The sequence below is a fragment of the Phoca vitulina genome, unplaced genomic scaffold (assembly GCF_004348235.1).
Source record: "Phoca vitulina isolate PV1807 unplaced genomic scaffold, GSC_HSeal_1.0 scaffold36, whole genome shotgun sequence".
In the NCBI taxonomy this organism is placed as follows: Eukaryota; Metazoa; Chordata; class Mammalia; order Carnivora; family Phocidae; genus Phoca; species Phoca vitulina.
The window spans coordinates 4256751-4279959 of NW_022589739.1; the positions used below are offsets into that span (position 1 = coordinate 4256751).

Genomic DNA, 23209 nt, shown 5'->3' on the forward strand with positions numbered 1-23209 from the left:
CTTGAGGAGAAAAAGCCCACTCCTGAACCCAGTCTATGCTGAACCCCCACTTCTAACTCCTCAGTCCCCCGCACTCTGTTGTTTCAGCTAAAGCTCTACTGTCCTGTGGGTGCCGGTGCTGGTCCCTAGCGGCAGGGCCTCTGGCACTGGTATGCCGTCTGTGGGTTTCACAAGACAACTGTCTCTAGACAGGAGACAAATGACTCCAAAGCTCTTCCCCACCTCCCCTGAACCCCTTGATTCTTACACCTATCCCATCAGAATCCCTAATCTGGACTCTTCTGCCAAGTACCAGAGGCCAAACTCATTGCCCTGGCATTTACGGTCCTCCCTCATATGGCCCAAATCACCTACCTGCTCATGCCTCCCAAGGGACCCACGCTCGTCCCTGAACTGGGCAGGGGCTACTCTCCAGAAGCCATGCTCTCCTCTCCTACCCCAAATTCCCTAGGGGCCAGCTCAAGCTCTCTCTGCTTCTCCCCGGCCTCCTCCAAACACACCGGTGTTGCTCACATGCTCCCCACTGAATGAGCGTAAACCGAATCACACTGTCTTCTTGGGGCCGGAACAGCCGAAGGGCCAGACTCTCACGTGTGGAACTGGCAAGTCACCCAGACACCGTCATCCAAAGGACTAGGCACAGGAGGCCCTCTGCTCCCCCAAATTTGTTCTAAACATACTATTAGAGATTTCATCACTTAAGTGGTTGTCAAACTCTCTCTTGGCGCCCCTTGGGAGGGGGGCGCACACATGAGGCAGCAATGCTGGAGCCAGGCCCACCAGGAAGGGACTGCAGAGCCCCTTCCACCTGTCATGGCTGCCACCAGTAGACACTTCCTGAGCGCCTACTCCACGCCACCCCCCACGGGTACAGGGTCCTTAGGATACAAATCCCAACAAGCCAGTCTTTGCCCCACAGGACTTTGGGCTCATATAGGGAAAAGAGTGAGACAAGTCCCACACATGCAGTGTGATAAATGCCACAGAGGCAGAGGGCACAGAGGGAAGGGCAGCGAGGAGCAGAGGTGGCCACGATGCAATTCAACCTGCGGACGGGGCTGGTCCCAAAGGATAATCAACACCAACCATGGAAACAATGGCGGCCGGCACTCGCTGGGTGCTTCCTACGTGCTCAGCAAACATACGAAACCCTTCACTTGCTTTAGTGCAAACTCAGTCATGCATTCATTAGCGAGCCCCTGCTACCTGCCAGGCACTGTCTGAGGCACTGGGGAGACAGCAGTGAATGAACTAAACACTAGTCTCTGCTCTCACAGCTTACTTTCTATTGAGAAAAGAGACAATGAACCAATTAAGTAAGTAAAATGTAGACTATGTTAGCTGACGATAAGAGCCAAGAGGAAGAATAAATCAAAGGGGAAACAGGGAAACATCTGGGAGGCAGTGGGCCAAATGGTACAATGTTAAATAGGGTGACATTTGAGAAAAGACCTGAAGAAGCTGAGTGATCACACCACACTGATAATCTGGAGGAAGTGCATTCAAAGCAGAGGGAGCCATCAAAGGAAAGAGCCTGAGCCCGAAACAGGCCTGGGATGTTTGCAGAACATGTGGCCAGAGTGGAACAAGAGAGGGGCAGCCGGGATCCATGCGTCCGGCCACGTGCGTTGTGCACTGCACAACTCAGGGGGGCACCAGCCACATGCACCACAGTGAGCTCAGCACGACTCAGCCTGCCTGGTTACCCACCAGGCCCTGGGGTGGGAGATGAGGCCAGAGGAAAACCAGGCAGCCTTGCAGGCCATGCTGAGGATTTGGTTTTTGCTTTGAGTGAGACAGAAAGCTACTGTCAAGAGGGTTCTGAGCCAGAGTATGACTTGAGTGGACCCCTCCTCACTGGGTCACTGGGCAGAGAGCACACAGAGCAGGGCAAGGTTGGAAGCAGGAGACCAGGGCAGAGGCCTGCAGTGCATATCATGTTTCCCTCCCAATCCCATGAGGTGGTTCTATGATCACTCTTTCATAGATGAAGAAATTGAGGCTCAAGAGAGATCTGGTAACTTGCCTAAGGTCACTGGGTGAAGCTTTGGCAGAAGCACCAGGATTGGGAAGCAGGGGAAGAGAACATTCCAGGTGGAGTGAAGACCACCAGCCATGAAGCAGGAGCTCGGCGGGGCCTGGCATACCTAGGGCAGGCTCATGGTGCAGGGAATCTAGAGCCCGAGGGCAAGTGGCAATGGCAGCCAGTGCAGGCCTGTCTGTCCCTGTCTGCTCCCAGCAGCGTCCGAGCCAGCCTGGCTGCCGGAACCGGAAGCACCAGCTCCTAACCCATCCCTCTGCTCCATGCTTATCCTTCCCACTTGAGGCCACAGGCAGCAGGAGAACCTTTAAAACACATAAATCATGTATTACTTTCTTGCTCTCAATGCTCCAGTGGCTTCCCATCGTATCAGACACACAGGACCCTCGGTTAACGGTGAATGAAGAGACGGCTCCCTCATCCCTGCAGCTTTGCGCAGGCTGGTCTTGTTTCAGAACAAGGGAAAGCATGCCTTCTCCGCGCCCTCCTTAGCGGAGGGAGGCAAAGCCATGCTGAGGGGTCGGGGGGCCTGCCAGCCAGAAGTGGCCAGGCAGACGAAGCCAGGCCGCTGTACTAACCAGCAGACAGGGTAGCCATTCAGACCACCTCAGAGGCAACTTTTGGATTAAACTTGTTTTTAAATAAAACTGCTTATTCCAAAGCAACCTGGACGCACTCCACCACGCTAGGGCCAAGGAGGTCTGCAGACGGCCCCGGCCATCCTGACTGTAACAGGCGCACTCCGAACAGGAGCCTTGGCCCTGGGGCCTCAAAGCTCCTCGGTGAGGACAATGGGTAAGAGATGCCGGAGGCCTCAGAGCGACAGGCACTAGGCAGGCGACAGAAGGCTCTCTTCACTGAGTCTGCGTCTTTAAGGGGTAGAGCCAATGACTCTGGATGCTACAACCAGTGAACCCCAAAGCTGTCCCAGAAGCTGGGGGAAACTATGAAATGAAGGTTGAAACAAAACTTTACAAATTTCAGCCAGTAGATATTTGGGACAAAAGGATATATTGCCCAAAGAATCACGACCACTCCTGGGGTTTAAATCAAGGCCCTATGAGGGCCCCCTTCATTCCCAAGCCCTTTGCTATATGTAGAACTATATAAACATATATACACACACATGCATTTACGCAGATATATTTTTAAAGGAATGGTAACAACACCAAAAGGATGAGAATAGTAACAAGCTCCCCCACTCCCCAAGAAAATTAATTTAGTAACGAGAGCCTTCCTGTCGGCCCTGGTAGGAGTGTTAAATGATCAAAGCGTGAATGACTTCTCTGGTTAAACATCACAGCTCATGGGTGGGAGAGCAGTGAGGGGAGCTCTGGAAGCCAAGTGAGTCCCAGACCCCTTTGGGAGGCAGGTAACTGGAAGTTCCCCATACTGCATCAAACCAGTGAGAGGAAAGCTTCAAAGGCTTTGTTCTTTGAAGAGAAAGATGGGAGGAGAAGGGTCAGAAAACACAGTCACTAAGGTCTGTAGGAGGAAGGGTGCTGAGTTTCCACAGGAGTGAGGGTCCTGTTTGTCCTGGTTTTTCAGAAAGACGGGGCACAAAGAGCAGGACAAATGGCCCATCTGACAGAGAAGTATAATAGAAAAGAAGACTCAGTAAGGAAGCTCAGGAAAATCACTCACAACTACCCAACTTGCACCTTTTCTGGGCAGTCGAAAGCCAAGCAGACAGTGGGGCCCAAAGGTCCTGTAAGCGTGGGTGATCAAGAGCTGCAGAAAGGGAAATGGCACAGCAAGACGGCCTAAATCCACACAAGGCCAGGACTGGGGGTGGGTGGAGGATGGGGCAGCAGGGAGGAGCTCATTAAAACTAAAACAACACCACCAACAACAAAATAGAAAACCCTGTCCCTGAAAGAACAGTAGTCCAGTATCCTGCTGGAGGGACATGGAGAGGCTGGTCCTCATTAGAAGTTGCAAATAAGGGAGAAAACACAAGCTTGGCCTCGGACAGGCCTGCAGCCTGCACAGATTGGGACTTCTTTGTGCGGACTGGCTTATCGCTCTTCAGAAAAGGAGGATGTGCACCTGCAGCCCAGAAATGGGCAAGTGGAATGACCAAGAGGGCCAGTCCCGGGCTCATGCATCAGCTTTTGCTCTCTCTGCAGGTCTGCAGCTGCAGACCTGGCCCCAGGCAGCCTGAATGGGAGAAGCAGCTCAGCTTTCCCGAGAGACCTCCCTGATCTTCTCCCTCCCCACCAGAAAGCACCAGGGGCATAGAAGGAGCCCGGCCTCGGGATCATCCCAACCCCAGCCCTCCTGCTCCTTACAAAAGGGCACATGTAACCATCTCTGATGCCATTCTTACAATCCGTAATGAGCTTCGTTAATTTCCCTGCGAACCATTTCTCTCTCCCACAAGAATGAAAGCTCCGTGACAGCAGAGGGCAGGTCTGCCTTGCTCATCACTATGCCCCCTGACAGCATCTAGAATAGTGACTGCCACATAACAAGACGGCAAGAGATCAACGCATGGCTTCAAGCACCAAGCAGCCGTCTGCAGGAGCTGTGCCAGAGCGGGCCCTGCCAGGGACCGGTCAAGGGCTCGGTGGATGGCCCAGTGGCTTCTCCAAGGTTCCGCAGCCAGCTCAGTATCCCCACCCTTTCCCTACAATCCTGACCCCTCCTCTTCATTCTGTCCCAGGAGCACAGCTCAGGCCTCTCACCTGAGCAATGAAAAGGGCAAGGAACAGCTATGATAGAGAAGAGAACAACAACTAGTTCTCTTCAGTCTACAAACATGGTGGTGGGAAGAAGCCACAACCAAATCTACAGTCACAAACAGATGGAGGGGAACATGCACAGAGGACATTGGAAGTGGCAGGGCCTGAGAAAACAAGGGACAGGGTCCCCCAGTCCCAGGAAGATGGAGTCTGGGGGTCCCTGAGGAACACATGAGTGTAAGAGGAAGGGAAACAGTGCCATGGTGAGTGGGAAAGCTGCGAAGTTCATTTCAGTAAGTGACTGTTAATACAGGCTGGTCAAATTCCAGGAGCAGAGTTCCTCAGGACCTCTTTCCTGACATATCACAAAACAATTGCTTTCTGTGTTGATTTCCACAAGGAAAACATCCTCCTTCTAACAAACCCCTTAACTTGTCAGAAAATAACTTGGCTAGGTCTGAGTTAACATGAGAGCTTATAGCTCAGGCCAGGTTGCCAAAAATAAAAATTCTTCATTTGGCTGGAGGGTATTAATTTGTGAGACTCATTTTTAACTAGCCGTTTATGATTATAAGAGTAACACATGCTCACTGTTAAAAAATAGAAAACCACAGAGAAGGAGATGAGAATAAAAATCACCTCGAATTCTACAAGATGAGAACCACTGTTAACGTTTTGGTGCTTTTCCCTCCTTCTATGCATGAGCCTTTAACAGAGTCAGGAGCATACTGTGAATGTAAGTTCAATTCCTGCTTTTTTCCAATAAAGTCCATTTAAAAATACTCCACTGTGTTCCAAGAAAGAAGGTCACCCTTAGTGAATAAACAAATTAAATAACAAAATGAATCAAAGTTAAAAAAATTTTTTGATTATCCACTGAGCCCCCATTTCTCCAGCAAGAGAAAAAAAAAAAAACACTCTGGCCAGGATAGAAACACACCCATAGGATAGAAACCATAAGCTTATCTTTGTAATCTCTTACTTCTATCATATTTTCAGTAAACATTTATTGTTTTGAACAAGCCACATAATTTTTTTTTTCAAATCGACAGGGGAATTTTATAACCACATCTTATTACTTTGAAGCAAGAAGTTAAGTTCTGACAGCCTTGGGAAGGCTTCGTCTTCCAATCTGCAGGTAGACCAGACTACTTAAAAATGATCAGTTCACATTCATGGACCATGACATCCAACTGGAAGTCCTAGCTCCTGTTTTGTTGGATTCTGTCACCTACTCAGTGAAGTAAGCAAATGGTCTTGCCAAAGACGTATTATGTGTCCTGTGCTACCTGGCTGGGAGCTGCCCTGATGTCTGCCTGCACCCCAGGGGGTACCTGGTTATACATGTAGGCCCAAGACCTTGGCCAGTAGAGAGCAGAACCGCTCTGCCCAGCAGAGAAGACCATCCTGGATCAAGATCTCTGCACAATGCATTTTCTTTCCTACCTCTCACATTTGACACTTCATTCCACGAGTATGTTCATGCCAGCCCTTACAGCAGGTGCTGGGGACAGAGGTGAGTAATAGACGCTATGCCAGTTTCCATGGAGCTGCAGTTTGCAGAGCATGTGCCCTTCCATTACTCTCACACTAAGCCTGGGAGACAGGAAAGGCCATCACTGTTTTTCCCATATTGTAGATGATAAAGCAAATGTTCTTCTAAGTATTTTTTTGCCCCATGTTATGAGGCAGAAGGGGTTAGACTCAAACCTAGGTCTTCTGACTCCTAGCTCAGTGCTCTTTCTACTGTACCACTTACACTGATTAATTTCCTCTAATAGACAACTGAAGTCTTTCAGATTATTCTATTCCCTCTAGCACCTTGGTTCTACCTGGCTATCTAGTTTCTGAGCCATGAGTCGCCCTGACTTCCAGAAGGCTGCATATGCCCTGATTTCTGTGTGCCTGCCTAGGTTCTGACCCTGGGCTCAGGCATCTTCCCAGCTCTCAGGAGAGCTTCAAAACTCTATTGAATCCTTCCCATTGGTACCACAAGGCAGCACCGTGCAAGCTTCTCCTAATGTTCAGTTTCCTCTCCACTCTTAAAAATGGATTTTGCTGGACTCATGATGTCCCACCTAAAGATATTTCTCAGCCGTCTTTTGCAGTTCGATGTAACCATATAACTAAGTTCTGGCCCCTAGGATAAAAGAATGTGCTACTGCCAGGTCTTGACCTTAAAATGACTACATGTGACCCCCACCCCGGACCCTTTCCCCCAGGAGATGGTGAAATTAGAAGCTGCCCCCTTCAACCACGAAGTGGAAACCACATGATGAAGGCAGAAGGCCTGGACCACTACCTACTATGGACTAGTTTTAGCCATTGTGACTGTGGATCTCTTTAATACAGGAACTTGCTTGGTGTCCCAACCAAAAAGGTTTGAGTGACAACAGTTCTACATTCTCTGAGTAAAGCCCTTGCCACCAATTAAATACTTTAAAGAGGAGGTTCAAAACTATATAAGAAAGTGTTCCATTCAGATTTATTTCAGGGAAAACTTCTAAAAAATACAATTACCAGGACCTCGGACCTCAAAGATGATTTATGTTCGGATCACAGGAAAAATTGAGAGAGCTCAAAGAAGCAAATCAGCCCCCTTCAATAACAGCAGGGGAAAGAGCTCTAAGTGATAAGCATGACCAGTCCTCTCTCCTACAGTGGCTCACTCCATTCCTGGAAAAGGCACCAAGAGCTGAAATGATGTGAGCCAAGGCTAATTTCTCCATGGAAACAATGTGATAACAGGAGCTTGTGTTCCTAACCGAGAACTTGATGGTCAACTTTTAAAAGACATTACATAAATTCCATGTTTGATCATCTATTAAAGCCTTTGGACTTCTTTTTTTTTTTAATTTTTATCTATTTATTTGAGAGAGAGACAGCATATGGGCAAGGGGTGGTGGGCAGAGGGAGAGGGAGAAGCAGACTCCCCACTGAGCAGGGAGCCCGATGTGTGGCTCGATCCCGGGACCCTGTCTGTTATCTGAAGCATCTCTGGGTCTCAGTCTCCTTAATTAGAAAGTGAGACTGACAGTGTCCACCCCACAGGGCTACTGTATTAAATGGGAAAAGGCAAGCACTTTGCACGGTTCTTGACAGATGGCAAATGCTCAAAGGTTAGGTAATAATAATAATAATAATAATAATAATAATAATAATAAATAAACCATGCAAAACTAACAAAAATTAAGATTTGGCACATCTCCAATCAAGCCTTTGCTACAGGCTTTAGAATCAGGTATTACCTAGACAGCGTGCTGGCTCACCCATTAGCCCCTAGGCTAATCAAGGTTCTTCTGGATTTCTGCCTCATGCCCCAGGATAGGTGAAACATCCAAGCATACCCAACTGGCTGGCTGGCTAGATCCTGACACTTGTTTTTCTGGTTCACAGCTGCCCATCACTATCCTGAGAGGTGTGTGCACAGAAGAACAGATTAACTTGAGTATCTGTGCCTAACCTTTCCAGCCATGCCCAGGCTGTGGCTCCTCATCTCTAAGGGTGAAATATATCATCACCTTTAAAATATGGCCCTACCCAGCAAAGTGAGGCCCGTCAGCACCCACTAGGTGGACAGCGCCGCATCCCTAAACATGCCCCGGAGGCGGAGGCGGGAGAACTTCCTGCATTGCCCTCCAGGCTATCCCTGAAAGGCCAGTACATCTTCACTATGAAAACTACAACGGTGGCTCCCTTCAACCCGGGAGCAACGTTACAGCTTTCAAAACCCTTACTTGTTCCTTATCTCATTCCAGCATCAGAACCACACTGTAAGGGGCTGGGCAAGAATTGTTACACCTGTTCCACAGATAAGGAATCAGCCACAGTTTGAGACATTTAAGTAATTTGGCTCAGGCTATCTGGTGCTTAAGTAGCAGAAGCAGCCCAGAATGCAAGTTATCTGGTTCCTCATCTGGTTCTCTTTCCAGAAAATGTGGGTATTTGTTTTTAAACATTCAACTTTCATAATGGTGCTTTGCTTCTAGAGAATTCATTAACCAAGGCAGCTCGGTCACAATACAGTGCAGATTCACATACTTGAAAGACACTCACACAGGCAGATGTTCCCTGCACTCTAGAAATCTAAAGGGTGACAGAAAACAGCCATGCCAATTAACATAATTGACAATTCCCAGCTCTGGCTCCCTCTGACTCTCTGTCTGGCTTCAGCTAGCAGCCTCCTATCAGGTCCTGCTGCAGCTAGTCCCTCTCTGCTCCAGTACAACTGAAACACTCACACCGGACTGATGCTTTAGGGATAATTATTTCACATCACTGAAATAGTAATCACAACCACAGTAAAACCAACTGTAGTGGTTCTCCCTCCACTGCTGACCAGTCTCTACCTCACCAGGTAAACTTTGACCTGCCACTTAACCTCACAGAGTTTCCTAATCTACAAAATGAAGGAGTACACTAAATAGAGCCTTGTCTACTTCCAGCTCATGACTCTAACACCCCAACCAAATCCAAATTCTGCATGTGGAGGACACTGGGAGACAGCAGAGTCCAATGGTCAAGAGCTTCCATGGCCTGGTTTTAAAGCTTGGATCCTCTGCTTCTTAGCTATATTGACCTTAGGGAGGTCACGGATCACTGTGTGCTTCAAGATCCTCATCTCTAAAAATGATGCTAATAATAATACCCCTTCATGGGGTTTTATAGGCATTAAATCAGATAATACACGTGAAATGCGAAGGACATCATAAGAACTCTCTATAGACTAGTAATCACTATCATCTGAAATGATGTGCATCATGTTTAGGCATTGACTGATCTTCCAAACTTAAATTCGCACCACTATTTGAGAACCCTCCATTCTAGGCAAGTCTCTGTTCCTGAATACAGGTTGGTCATTCCTACCTCTGTGCTTTTAATTGTGCTATGTTCCCGCCCATCTACTCCCTGGAAAGAGCTGTGCTACCCCTTTGTGAATCTAAATCCTACCCATTCTTAAAGGTCTGGATTAAACCTGATCATTTCCATGAGGCCTCCTCCCTCCCATGACAACTCACAAAGATCACTCTGGTCTCTGAATTCCTGCAGTACTTAAAATAGTCTAGACCACTTAGTTGGCATTACACATGGCCTTGGATTATCGTCCATCAACAGATGAAACTTCAGGCTCCTTGGCTACAACAACTCTTTCTTTTTTTAATTTTTTTTAAAGATTTTATTTTTTAAGTAATCTCTACACCTAACATGGGGCTCTAACCTGCCACCGCGAGATCAAGAGTCACATGCTCCACCAACTGAGCCAGCCAGGCGCCCCTACAACAACTCCTTCTGCTCTCCCTCTGGGTCTAGACTGAGTGCCTGGCATCTGGCCCCTCAGATATGTGTTGACTGAATAAATAAATGTGTAGTACTTACACCCAAAGAAATACACAGTAAGTTTTCTTTTAGTTCACGCAGCTCAGCTATTGATTTGTTGTACTTTGAGGCCAATTAAAGATAACATAAAGATGAACATCAGCCAGGCAGGGACAACCACAGCCAGTTAAGCCCTGATCATCAATAAAAGATACTGATATCTGACCAGCCTGAAGAATAAGAAAAACACAGATGTCAAAAGGAAGTTGTAACCTAAACTCCAAAGTACATTGCAAGACCAAGCTCACGAGGGTTAGATAGGGAAGGAAAGTTAAGGTTTTCCCAGGCTGAATTCATTCATTTGATAAGTATTTATTAAGTGACTGCTCTGTGCAGACACTGTCTTAGTTGCTGGGGATACAGCCGAGAACAAAACAGATACAATTCTGCTCATAGTCTAGCATCTAAGGAGGAAGGCTAGGTATCATGCCACCTTCCAGCTCCAAGGTGAAATCCAGCAGAAACTTCTTGCCCCAACTCCTTGCTGTGCCTTCTCGTAAGGAAAAAAGAAAAAAACAAAAAAAAACAAACATCTCATTCACAACTGACCACACAGAGGCCATGCTGAAAGTGCTGTTTAAATCCCAAGGAGGCTTCCCTTGCTCGAATCTGGTGGGGAAGTCTGCAGCAAAGCACCCTGCGCCCTGGGCCATGTGAGCTCTAACTCCCTAACACCCTGCGTCCCAGAGTCCTTTAAACGGCAAACTTGTCAAAGGGCAAATGTGGCTCATATCGCCAAAGTGAAACACAGAGAGGGGAAAGGAGGAAGGGAGGGGTGGTCGTTAGCTAGTTTTCACCACTGCAAAACCTGAGGCTCCTTTCTCCTTTGGAGCAGAAACCTCTTCTATCATTGAAAGCCTTAAAAAAAATTTTTTTTTCCTCCAGCAGGATACTGAAAATAGCTTTGCATTTAACATTTAAAATTGTTTTTGATCCCACACTCTTTCAGCTCTGCTCTCTCCTGCAAATTCATTCCATTCCCTAAGGGCACTTAGAAGTATAATTCATAAGTAACAAACCATAGTCACCATTTTTATCCCTAAGAGTTAAAAAGAAAAACCAGTTTACATAATTATATGGAAGATAAGTTGGCCAAGAACACAGGAATCTTATCTGGACCAAAAGTTCTAGGACGAAATTTCTTTCCACTCATTAAGAAAGATAGCAGATCAAAATGAGGGTGCAGACGGAGTGCGTAACTGCTGAGCACCATACACGGGAATTTCTTGAGCTCCTCATTATTTGAGTACATCTACTTCTTCAAGCAGAAACCGGAGGCAGCCATTTGAGGGTAGGTTGGAACAATGAAATATATGTATGTTTTCCCATTGTGGTGAGAAAACAGGGTGTTATATCTAAGAAGGACCTGAGAAATCAAAGCTCAGTGAGGGCAGCTTACTCGAAGTTATTCAGCAAGCCAGTGGCAGGGCCGACACTGGGCCCTAGGCTCTCCCAGCTCTCAGTGCAGGGCTCTCCCTACTCTGCACATCATGGGCTCGTTTATAACATGGGGAGCTAAATCTTAAAGGCACAAGGGCAAGAATTCCTTTCATAAAACTTTTTTGGCAGGCTGGAAAAATAGTAGGAGATGGGTCCCTCTGATGCTAATAGTAAATGACCTAGAATGCCATCTAGATGAGGGGGGTCCAGCTGCAGCAGGCTTAATTAATGCTGAGGATACTTTAGCACTAAACAGTATGGCTTCAACCAGAGTCAGCATGAAATGATGTCTGTGGGCTCACCTGGGAACTAATCCACCAGTTGGTTCATCTTTTTCTATAGAAAAATCCATCCCTGGTTTCAAGTGCCTTACAAATGAACTTTTGGAACAGACCTGCTTATAAGATGGCTGCATATATAAAACAGAATTCTGAGGGCTGAAGCTCTGCACTAAACACAATGAAAACAGCAATTCATGCTAGGTGTACATTTATGAGAAAACCCTTTGAACCATCAATTTATGTGCAATATAAAGTTTTATTAAAAGCCTTCTGTGCAGAGTCTAGTTAACTGCTATTTGTACCATATATAACTAAGGGCAAATGCTCCAGTTCTGTATGTATTTAAGGGACTTTCTGGCACTGGGCTAAGGTTACAGGGAGGATAAAATACCTGCACACAAGGAATGCATAATCCAGTTACCAGGCCTTTACCTTCCTCAAAAACAAGCTACTTCCAACCTCAGGGCCTTTGCACTTGTTCCCACTTCCTGGGACACTTTCCCCCAGATCTTCCTGCAGCTGAGCTTAAATGTCACCTCTTCAGAAAGGCTTCCCCAAGGGACCCAATTAAAGCAACCTCCGTCCCACCATTCATCGTCACTATTGCTTTACTTTATGCGATTGCCTATCTATCACTACCAGAAGCGAACGTCTTCAACTGTTCACGATCTGTCTCTGGCTGGGACCCCTGTTTGGTTCCCTGCAGTATCTCCAGGGCCTGTAACAGTGCTGTGCACACAGTAGGCATCCCCCCGCTACACTGAAGGGGTCAATGAGTAGAGGTGGAGAACGGGAAGTGAGGACAAGATATTTACTCATGAAACGATTAAAAAATGAGAGAACTGGCCATCCCAATTAGCTACAATGTGATAATTTGCTAATTATGAAGTACCACTGCTTCTGAATGAACGGCTGGCAATCAAAAGTGACAAAGAGAGACACAGTGTGTATGTAAAGGGAGCAAATGACACCAGAGGAGGCTTCACCCAGAAGTGTGATTCGAGGCAAGCCAGGACAAAGAGGACAGGCCCCTCAGGTCAAGGGGGAGACGGGAGCAAGCGGGGAGGAGCATGGCATGGGGGCGGCCTAGGCAGGGGAGGGCAGAGCGGGGCAGCACCGAACCTCCGGTGCCCAGCTCAGAATGGGAATGGGGGTTGGGGTGGAGGGGCAGGGCCACTGAAGGGGAAAAGGATCCGACTCTGGAGAGTCTGGAACACCGAACACGGGGGTGTGAACCACAGGCCGCTCGCAACAGGGCTGTTTCTGGAAGGCAAAGTTGGCCCCGTTGTATGGGAAGAAGTGAAGGAGGTAGAGGGTAGAACAGAAAACTGGTTAGAAGATGACCTCACTGGTCTAAGTATGAGGGGCAAAAAGAGCTTCTTCCCTCTGCTTGGATATGAGAAAAATGTAAGTAAGCAAGATGTCAAGGAATTTCCCCCCACTCCGAAAAAGACAATTTCCAGAGTATTTCACAACAGCATTCCATGGCAGATTCAGGTCAACTTCCCATACATCCTACACTTGGAGCACTCAAGGAGGATAACAGAGGTTCCAAACAATAGCTCTGAGGGCAGAGCATGTCTTTCTATGCCTTCCAAATCCAAGATTAATTACATTCAGTATAGCCTGTGTTTATTATCTTTCTATTCTTTGGGGGAAAAAAAAAGTGGTATCTAATTCCACTGTGCAGTATATATTTGAACATTATATAACACATTTTTATGTAACAGGTTCTTGACATAAGACAATGTTTCTCTTACTATCTAAATGTATTCGGGGAAACAACTGGCATTAAAATATATATATATACACCAAGGCTGTTGATGCCTGCCTTTGGGTTAAGAAGCTGGGGAGAGGAGGAAGAAGGTGAGAGACTCTTGAAAAGGTCTCCTCCCCAGTGAGGAGCTCTGCAGATGGCTACAGGGGGGCAAGGGATACCGAGCTCTGTTTGAAGGTTCATCCGATGCCCAGAGCTGCCCGGGGAGGGGCTGGCTGAGCCTCACGAGGCCCATGTCAGAGCGATGCCCAGAAAGGCATGAGGAAGCAAGAGAGACAGAAGTGCACAACAGGGTGTGAGAAGGATGCTCACGAGCCCTTGGAACTGCTACTTGGGTGAGATCTAAATGGGCATCCTGTCCTGCCGCAAAGGACTTCAGTCCTGCTGAAGAGAAGGTGCATGACCACATCTGTCAACAGTAAGATGGGTGAGCTATCGCCACAGGCCTGCCTGCCTCCCAGCACGGTGCTGGGCACTGCACACACAGCGTTTCCGGTGGTGGCCGCCGCCCCACCCCCCACCCAACACACACACACACACACAGCAGGCCCCGACGACAGTGCTTAGAGAGCAGACTCTGGAGTCCTCTGGGCATAAATCCTGCCCTGCCCCACACCAGGTGAGTGACCTTGGGCAGTTTCCAAAACCGCTTCACTTGGGAAAACAAAGGATAATCACGGTACCTACCTCATGGGGTTGTGATGAAGGTTAAACGTATTAATAAACATAAGGTGACTCGCATCTTTGCTGGCACATAGAGAGCGTTCAATAAATATTAGCCACTAATGCCATCAGGACCATTATTTCTGTTTTGCAAATGAGGTAAGTCAGACTCAAAGAAGCTAATTGGCCCAGGTCACACATTTCAAACAGCAGTTGAAGGCATAAATATATGTAAATGTTTTACTCGGTATACATCCAAAATCCAATGGGTACAGTATTAACCAGAATAGGAAATCAGGCAGACCTCCATCCCCTTCTTTAACTGGGCTGGATGAACATGAGTTTATACTATTTAAAAGGACAGCATGTACTAACGTAAAAATCATTTCTCATCATATGCCGGCACTCAACGTTCCCCTAAAGCAAAGATGACTAAAACTTACCCAATCTCACCCCCCCTACCACATTAAGTCCCAAACTCAAACCTCTCTTCCCTGTAGACCTAACTATTCCCAGCCATGCCCAACGTGCGTCCCTGATGCACCCCATTCCATCTCCTTCCCCTCAAAGATCACTAATCAATTAGATTGGACAAGCACATCTTAAAGGCTCCCTATGGCTGTGATTTGGGGAAACCAAGATGAACTCCCTGCAAAGTGCCTGGCCTGAGCAAGCAGGGGAGATATTCCCAGAGACAGCCCAACACAATATAGATGGAACAGTAGCTACGAATTCAAGCTAAACCAAGGGCTGGGGGACACTGCTGCCAGGTGTGGGGAGGAAGAAAAACACAACGAAGAAATAGCTCCTGGAGGACCACGCATTTGAGCTGGGTCTTAGAGAAGAGTAAGACTTTGACGTGAGAAAGTTGGAACATGGAATGGGTCAAGGGCTGGTCCGGGCAACAGACAGCCTTTCAGTTTGACTAGACAGTCCCGTGCACATGGACAGGCAGGCTGGATATGGAGAGGCAAGAAGGAGCAGAGGTACCAAGAGCTAACGTTCACTGAATGCTCATTATGTGCATGAATAGCTTCATGTATTTTTTAATAGTTTTAACTCATTTAATCTATACCACAACTCTTTGAGGTAAGGACTCCAGAGATCCCAGTCTTATAATTGAGGATACCAAGACATAGTGAGCAAAGCAACTTGACCACACATCATAAAGCTGATAAGGAACAGTTAGGATGTGCAATCTGCTCCAGAGTCTGCGCTTTTCACCACTTAGACAAACTGCCTCTCAGGACAGCTTGGCGGTGAAGGGGCACAGGCACCAGTGTGTTACGAGGATGAAATGAGACAGTGCTTGCAAGCAGTGTGCAACCTATAACTCCAAGGTCACGAATGCTGGCTCCAGGCTGCCATTAACGTCTACGATGAACCCACTGGCAGTTGAAGCAGGAGAGACAGATCAGGACTGAAAAATGGGCCAGGACAAAAACCTGCCTTTAGAGTGTGCAGGAAGAGAACCAAGAAAGCATCGTGACCCAAAGGCTGAAGAAGGAGGCAATTTCAAGAAGGATGGAAAGAAAGGTAGGGGAACAGCAACACAGGGGCCAAGAACAACCATTCTGGACTAAGGACAGGCCCCTGGAATTCAAGACTGAAAGTTTTTGGAGATCTTTGTGAACTATAGAGAAGGGTGGTAGAGAGAACAGCTAGAGGGTGGGAGCTAGGGACAGAGCAAATGAGAGAGTAGAAGAGGTGAATGTTCGCAGCCCTGTGAGAGGCTGCGGGGCAGGGAGGGGAGAGAGAGACATACAGATTCAGGGGTACCACGTACAGACAGGTGAAAGCTGCCTGCTCCATCACAGGCCCGCAGAAGGGCTATGTCTTTCCCCTTCCATCCTTCCTCTACTAAACTGAGATGAAGGCTTTTCTGGGGTTGGTGAGGATATTCAGGGGGCAGGACCCTGGCAGCGCTGGGAGGGAGTGGTAGCAGGCACTGAGGGAGGGCTTCCTGTGTGCCAGGCATTTCACATGCACCGTCTCCCTGGATCCTCACACAGACTCTGGGAGGCAGGGACTGCCATGACACCACAGACGAGGAGCCTGCGGTCAGAGGGATCAAGCACTTGTCTAATCAGAACCCAAGTCCCAGGTCCTGCCACCAGAGTCGCAGGCTCCGGCCCAAGGTGAAGGTCCAAGGAAAAGAAACAGAGGACAGATCCAGTTGCTTTTTCTGAACTGGAAAGAGAGGATGAGACATGGGGGTGGGAGGGTGGAGAAGACAGGCCATTCTGAGCAGGAAGGAAGAGATGCTGAGGGGGCTCAAGTCCGAACAGGTCTTATTTTGAGAGAGAAAGAGGAGAAAAGCCAGGGTGAGTGTTTGGGGTAAGTCCGGGTGTTGTGACAAAGTGGCGAAGTGGCAATGACGTGAGAAAAGACTGCAGAAGGGTGACATGCCTGTGTTTCTGGGCTCCTCACTAAACCTCAAGGTCTAGAGAGGATTTTTTACTTCCCTGCAAGTATCTCCCATGATGCTAACTAAAATCACTCTGTAACTGTAACATGGTAAGGGGCAGAAATTGTTTCTCTGATACTGACTTTCTCTTACCACTACCCTCAGAGCTGACGCTGCGGTCCCCACCGGAAGAAAGCTCACAGAAAGAAAGCAACTCTTACACCAAAGAGAGATATAAAATATTTAGTTTCGATAGATTCTCAGGCAGTTTTGTTAACATAGCCAAGTCTTTCCACAGTGCTTGTTCACTGTTTAGGACATAAATTGCACAAAGATGGTTGGCGTGGAAGGAAAAATCTGAAAACACGGCCACTTCCTTTTCTTCGTGTGGTAGGCAAACCTCTTCTGCAGAAGGCAAACTCCTGAGTCGTCATCGTTTTATAAATCATTTGAAATGGAGTCTTTAAAACCCCATCTGTTGTTCTGTTTAAGTTTCCTATGAAAATAGGACTTCGGCTCAGATGTTCTGGAGGTAAATACCAACCTGAACTCAAATGTATTAAATATTTAGAGATGCAGAGAACTCTAGAGCAGAAAGAACCTTTGAGATCACCTAGTTCAACTGCCTTACTTTCCACTGGAGGCAAACAGAACCCAGAGAGGCTCAGTGATTCGCCCCAGGTGGCACAGCTATGAACACCCAAGTCTGGGCCAGAACCAGCATGTTCTAACTCTCAGGCTAACGCTCTTCTACCACCTGTTCCTTTCTCTCTCCCTCTTTTTAAACTTTAGAGGTTGGAATAAGGCACAAATTTAACTATAGTTTGAGTTATTATTATTACTCACTGGCTACATCCACCATCAAAACCAAAATACCTCCACAGATTCCAGCATCAGATGATACAGGCAATTTCAAAGCCTTCTAAATAGGTTCAAGAAGCTGTTTTAAAGATTTATCAGTAAAGTGAACTCAGTAACAGATCATGGAGCAAAAGATTCAATTTTGTGTTTTAAAAAATATTTTGGAGTTTCATTGATATGGAAATTTAATTTAACAGCAGTGACTTTTTTTCTTTCCCTTGCAAGCACAAAGAGCATGAGATTATTCAAAACTGCTCAGGAGCAGCAATGACTATTTTAAGCTCATGATTCAACCAGTACATTAATTAAAAACTCCACCAACCCAAATTGACAGATCCTGATATCAATGGGACCAGAAGAATTAAAATAATAGTTGTCATATAAAAATAGATTAAAGCGGGGAACAGCAGCAGATGTCAGAAGGACAAGCAAGCGTTGTGGGAAATGAGATGCATCTAATGGGCAGCTTTTATGGATTTTTTTAAAAACGAAGACCCAGGAAATACAGGTACACTCAAGAAATGCTTCCTCACAAATACCGAATCTTATTTCTGGAAGCTAGGTGAGAAAACTTGGCTAATAATTCCACGCCGAGGAGTAGCTCTGTAAGCAAGGAGAAGAGACTAGCAAGCGCCAAAGTGCCCAGACAACGCTGTTGGACCGGGAAGGGGCCAAGGGGCTGAAGCGGAGGAGGGAAAAGGGGATAGGGAATGTGGGGTGAGGGGTGTCAGCCTGGTCCCTCATCGGCCAGCACCGACGGTGACAACCGACGCCAATGTCCAGTGCAACCCTTCCTTCCCCTGCGACTACCCTCCGACACCTGCCTGCGCTCCGCAGCCGGCTTCTCGAGACCCCTCGGGGGTCGTTGACTCAAGCCCCAAAAGGTCGGCATTAATTTCTGCTCTTCCACTTCTATCTCCGAGCAAAAGAGAGCTCTCTTGGCTGTCAACGCCCGGCAATCGCGAGCGGGAACCTTTCTTTTCTGACATCTGTCAAACCCGGTGCTAGAGCCAGCCTTGCTGCGCCCTCCGCGGGGCTCCGGGGCTTCTAGGGCGGGCGGCGGGCCCACACCTGGACGCCGGGCGACATCCCCGTGCCGTCGGGCACCTGTTCAAAGACCCACAGGGGATGCTCCTGGGGCGGCTGAGGACCCAGACGGCGCAGGCCGGACGAAAGTTCGCAAGCTGGGGTCTGCCCCATTATGGGCCCCGGATTCCCGGGTGCAGCGCCAAGGCCCCGCAACAGGGCCGAAGGGGCTGGCAGACTCGTACTCCCCAAGCCGGACGGAGACGCCCTCCCGCCACCTCCCAGCCCCGCAGGCTCCCGAAAGGGAAGTGGAGGAGATGGGGAGGAAGGGCAGAAGAGGCATTGCCTGCCCAACGCCCTTGGGGTGCCGCCGTCAAGAATGGTCCTCTTGAGGTCCCCCCAGCTCCCAGGGATACATCCTAGGACTCGCCCTGAGCCGGATCACTGCTCCCAAAGGGCGGAGCTGTCCCTTTAAGAGGCAGCTGGCTGCTTCCCCCCCCCCCCCCCACCCCCCCGTCAGGTAGCGATGCCCGAGGAGGGGAGGTGGGTACTCCCGGGGACACTTTCCCGGTCCCTTTAAGGGCGCCTACGGCACCTCTGCCCGCCCTACCCTGCAGCGCCAGCCCCCGCGAGAGAGGATGGGGGCGGCCGGGCGCGGCGCCTTTAAGGGGCGCAGCCTCCCCGCGGCTCGGGTGGGGGCAGGGAGCGGGCACGGGCCCTTTAAGGCCGGCAGCGGGCACGTCGGGCAGGGTTCCCCGGCGGCCGGGCTGCGCCCCGGGCGGCGGCGAGGGCGCCGTGCCTGCCAGGGTGCTAACGGCCCCCGACGGGGTGCCCCGGGCCGCGCCGCCGGCCGCTGCCAGCCCGACACTCACCGTGGCTCGCGGGAGCGCCCGCGTCCGCGCCCCCACTCGGATCCCGCGGCGGCGGCGGCGGTGAGTCCGGCGCGGGTAAACAGGCACCTCCGTCCCTGACCTACTTTCTGCCTTCCCTAAATGTCGCACCACTAACCTACTTTCCGACCAATCCGCTCCCCGCCGGCCCAGGCCCGGCCCCCCGCCCACCAATCGCTGTGCCCAACCCCCCTTCCCCGCCCACCAATGGAGGAGCCCCAGAGCCCGGATACCTGCCTCTTTCCACCAGCCAATCCGAGCACCCGAAGGGAGCCGGTCTCGGCGGTCGTCCCCGGCCAATCCGCGCGCGGCTCGGCGGCCCGTTGGCCAGTGGTGTAGCAGCTAGAGAAGCTGCTGACCAATGGCGGGGCGGCGGGGGCCGGTTTACCTGCTACTTTCTCGCCACCAATCGCTGGGCGCACAGAAGCGCACGCCCCGAGGAGAGGGCCAATCGGCGCGCTTTCCCTGGATTTCCTCGCCCCTGCCCTCTCCCTTCCCCTCAGGTCTCCCGCTCGCGGTGGCCACTGCGGGTGCAGACGCCGCACTCCTTGCAGTCGCCTGGGATGTCCCTCTTCTCCGGGTCCCTGGCTTGCTTCTGGCTCACCGGTCTCACCCCTCCTCCTTCCCCTTCTTCCCTCGGGCACCCTGACAAAAAGCAGCGTTTCCTTGCTCGCCTCCCTCCAACTCCATCTAGGAAACCAATTTTAGGAACACAGAGTGCCAGACCCTTCCTAAAACAGCCTGGCTTGCCAAAGTCCAAACGGGAGAACGAATACTTAGTATTTCTAGAAGGCTTCCCCATCCAAGCTTCTTACGTTCCTTTCGTTCGTCTTGACCTCCAAGCGTCCCGTTGCAGCTGTCATTCTCGCTGTTGAAAAGACAAAACTCAAGCCTGCGGCGATTCCATTGCATTTCCTTCCAGTGCCCGGGTTTTGACCACCTACTGTGTGGCAGACACCGTCCCGGCGGCCGCGGTCTCTGCCGCGAAAAGCTGCCCAGGGAGCGAGACGGAAGGAAACAAAGAGTTACAAAAAATAAATATTTCATGACAGAACACATCTTAGGTACTGAGAAGACAGTGAATCTGTCTTATTTTTGTGTCTCAAGCACTTAGCAGAGGGCCTTTAGCACAAAGATCTCTTAACCTTCTAGATGTCAACCTCGCTGAAGAGGAGGGCGAGGGCGGTGTCTTCTCTTTTCTCATACTCACCCCGCTCCCCTTAAGCGCCTGATGGGGGTGAGATGGAGGGGTGGGGGCAGGAGCCTGATACCTAACAAGTGCTTGGTAAGTGTTTGTTGACTGGATACATGAACAAACGGAATGAAATCACTTCACTCAATTCTGTGACCCAGACTAGCCCCTAAGATTCTAGAATTCTCGTCTCTTTCCTTGGACACAGACACTGCATTTTAATCGTGGTAAATCCCTTGCTGTCCACAGCTCATTGCCAGGCACAGCGTGGTTGCCGAATATGCGCTTGTGGCCTGAATATTGACTGTTCTCAAGGTCGACCAAGTTCACTGGTAGCTTACTATTTTTCCTAAATTTATATGCCCGTGGAATCATTGCTGTTTACTTTGTCCCTGCCCTGATTTCATAAGGAAACCACTCTATGTAAGTGGCATTATAGCAATGCACTTCACGAGATATTGTGCACAAGATGAAGAAATCTAGGCCTGGGTTCTAGTATAATTAATTGGACCAATAACTGGTTAAGTAACCATAACCTATAGATGCCTGATTAATGAATCTCTGTGGGTCTGAAGAAAGGGTAGAGGGGAATCAATATTTGTGCTTCATCAATTATGAGCTAAATGCTTTCCCTGCATCTCCTCCCTTAATCCTCACAACACCATGTTACAGATGAAGAAACTGAAACTCAAAACTTCAACCAGCTAGTCCAATGTCACCCAATAGGTGGCAGAGCCATAATTCAAACCAGGTTTATTTGACTTCAAAACCTTCATACCATACCAGTTACCATCGGAATGATAGAAGGCTCTCTCTGGGGCTTAGACTTTAGGACTTTTATCAGTGCTCTGAATGAAAACCCAGAGGATTTGCATCACATTTCAGGATGACACAAAACCAGGAGGGGAAGAGATACCATTACATAACATAAGCCAAATGCAATGTGGGAGCAGTGGGCTAGCTCTTACAGGGATAAATATGGGGGTTCCACCCTGGGAAACTAACTGCTGAAACACAGAGGTATCTTAACAGATGCATATGAGAGCAAACCTAAAGGGTCTCAGGTGACAGACAACTTGATCTGAGTCCTCAGTATGGCTGCCCAAAGAAATGAATGCTGTCTTAGGCTGCATCGATAAAAGTCTGAGATATAAAGCAAGTTGGATGTTACAGTACCACCCAGTGTTGGTCATTACACACATAAGAGTATTGTCTCCAGTTAAGGCTTGGCAAAGGAAAAGTAAACACATGCACAAGGAGAGGGACCAGGATGTCAAGAGCCTGGGAACTACGTCATATGAGGAAAGATTAAAGGAAGCAGAAGGTTTTGCCCCAGGAGGTACAAGGTAACTGTCTTCATATATTTGAAGGGCTGTCAAATAGAAGAGAAATTAGACTCGTTCTTCAGGGCCCTAAAGGGTGGAAGGGGGACCTGCGGGTAGAACCTCTAGAATGAAACAATATGAAGAGTTTTCTAACAACTAGAACCTCCTCTGCCTTGATAAGTTGAATTTCCTGTCACGGAAAGTGTCTACATAAGAATTGGATGACCTCGGGACGCCTGGGTGGCTCAGTCGTTAAGCGGATCGAGTCCCACATGGGGCTCCCTGCTCAGCAGGAAGCCTGCTTCTCCCTCTCCCACTCCCCGTGTTTGTGTTCCCTCTCTCGCCGTGTCTCTCTCTGTCAAATAAATAAAATCTTTAAAAAATACAAAAAAGAAAAAAAGAATTGGATGACCAGGGGTGCCTGGGTGGCTCAGTCGGTTAAGGGTCTGCCTTCAGCTCAGGTCATGGTCCCGGGGTCCTGGGATCAGGCCCCACATTGGGCTCCCTGCTTAGCAAGGAGCCTGCTTCTCCCTTTCCCCGCCCCCTGCTTGTGTGCTCTCTCACTCTCTTTCTCTTAAATAAATAAATAAATAAATAAATAAATAAATAAGTAAGTAAGTAAAATCTTAAAAAAAAAAAGAATTGGATGACCATGTGGTGGGAAGGGGCCTGGAATAGGTGTTCTTTTAAGACTCTGTCTCTCTGAGATGATGTGGTTTACCTTCATACCTTGGTTCTCCTCTTTTAAATAAAGTTCATCACCCTGACTTTTCCTACCCTCAGTGACCAAGCTACTGTTTCTCCTCATGTGAGCCTGTTCTTCCACATGTAATTATACTTGTGTTTCTCCCTGTTGGAGATCCCAAGCAACCTCCATTTTCCACTGGTACTCACTTCCCTTTTATTTTCTACCTTCTAGAATCCTGGTTCTTAATTCTCTGGGCACTGTTAAGGTCAAAGTATTGTCCTCAATCTAAAATTCACTGAGAATGAATAAAATCACATAGATAAAAGGAAGGGAAAGGGAACATTTATTGAGCACCTACTGTGTATCAGATACTTTAAATACATTATCTAATATACTATTCTCATTCACTTCAGCAGTTGATAAGCTCACTCTCCACACTTGCTAGCTGAATGACTTTTATCAAGCAAAACTACAGTTTGCTCATCTGTAATACGGGGTTAATCTAGTATGTACTTCACAAGATTGTGGTGAGAGTTAAATGAGACAAGAGATAGAAAG

At 48.5% G+C, this 23209-nt stretch overlaps 1 protein-coding gene across 4 annotated transcripts in view; it reads right to left on the bottom strand.

Moving 5' to 3' along the window:
- Positions 1–19544, bottom strand: part of ARNTL (aryl hydrocarbon receptor nuclear translocator like) — a 99689-nt gene extending 80145 nt beyond the window's left edge. For all 4 annotated transcript variants that reach the window (XM_032427291.1, XM_032427288.1, XM_032427285.1 and 1 more), the window contains exon 1: positions 19429–19544. The gene's annotated coding sequence lies outside the window, so the exon portion shown is untranslated. The remainder of the gene's footprint in view (positions 1–19428) is intronic.
- Positions 19545–23209: the final 3665 nt, after the last annotated feature.